Source organism: Bison bison, unplaced genomic scaffold (genome assembly GCF_000754665.1).
Source record: "Bison bison bison isolate TAMUID 2011002044 unplaced genomic scaffold, Bison_UMD1.0 scf7180017864533, whole genome shotgun sequence".
NCBI classification, from domain to species: Eukaryota; Metazoa; Chordata; class Mammalia; order Artiodactyla; family Bovidae; genus Bison; species Bison bison.
In genome coordinates, this window is record NW_011495082.1 from 6159294 (window position 1) to 6160127 (window position 834).

An 834-nucleotide genomic window follows, 5' to 3' on the forward strand; every position below is an offset into this window, starting at 1 on the left:
TGAAAGTTCTAACTTTTTGTAACTCTTGTGCTTGTTGTATTTCTACTTCTAATTCTGAATCTGTGATTCTCATAGATATACTTCTGAAACTTATGTTGAATTGACTTTTCAAATTGCCTGAGTGATTCTGGTTGGAGCATCAATATGTTCTCAAAATATTTTGTTTAATTCTCCCTTTTTTTTGATATCAGGCAATCCCAATTTGAAATGCCTAGCATGAAGCTGGGCTTCCCTAGTGGCTCAGAGTTACTAAAGTGTCCTCCTACAATGTAGGAGACCCGGGTTTGATCCCTGGGTCAGGAAGATCCGCTGGAGAAGGAAATGGCACTCCATTACTCTTGCCTGGAAAATTCCATGGATGGAGGAGCCTGGTAAGCTACAGTCCTCAATTATCCATGGTTTACCCTGATTACCCATTCTTCACTACCTTATTGGTAGGGACAATCTGGAGCTAAGTCAGCAGTTCAAGCATGTACTTAAAGGAAGGTGCTGTGTCATTCAGCTTCCTCCCTGAGAGTCATTAAGGGAAAGAAGATTTAGTGAGAACCTGGGCTCCAAAATCACTACAGATGGTGACTGCAGCCAGGAAATTAAAAGACGCTTACTCCTTGGAAGGAAAGTTATGACCAACCTAGATAGCATATTCAAAAGCAGAGACATTACTTTGCCAACAAAGGTCCATCTAGTCAAGGCTATGGTTTTTCCTGTGGTGATGTATGGATGTGAGAGTTGGACTGTGAAGAAGGCTGAGCACCGAAGATTTGATGCTTTTGAAGTGTGGTGTTGGAGAAGACTCTTGAGAGTCCCTTGGACTGCAAGGAGATCCAACCAGTC